We start from the raw sequence: 287 nt of genomic DNA, 5'->3' as shown, positions 1-287 counted from the left end.
TAAATATTTACCATAAATTAAAGGTATCTTATATTATTAGATATGTTATTATAAAACATGCTTTAGTTAAGGAGTTATTGATATTTCAAGTGCAAAATGGTGATATAAAACCTTGATAAAATTGCATTTTTAAATACTAATCACTCCAGATTTTTTTGGGACAACTTGGGTTGGACTAACCCATTTTGAGTTTGCAATAGGGTAAATGATACCTGCATCAAGTAGCTTAAGCACTTCACCTCTCACTACTTCCTTCATGTTTGGATCCAATCGTCTTTGTATTTGCC

Source organism: Populus euphratica, unplaced genomic scaffold (genome assembly GCF_000495115.2).
Source record: "Populus euphratica unplaced genomic scaffold, PopEup_1.0 scaffold2109.1, whole genome shotgun sequence".
NCBI classification, from domain to species: Eukaryota; Viridiplantae; Streptophyta; class Magnoliopsida; order Malpighiales; family Salicaceae; genus Populus; species Populus euphratica.
This window is presented reverse-complemented; position numbering follows the sequence as displayed.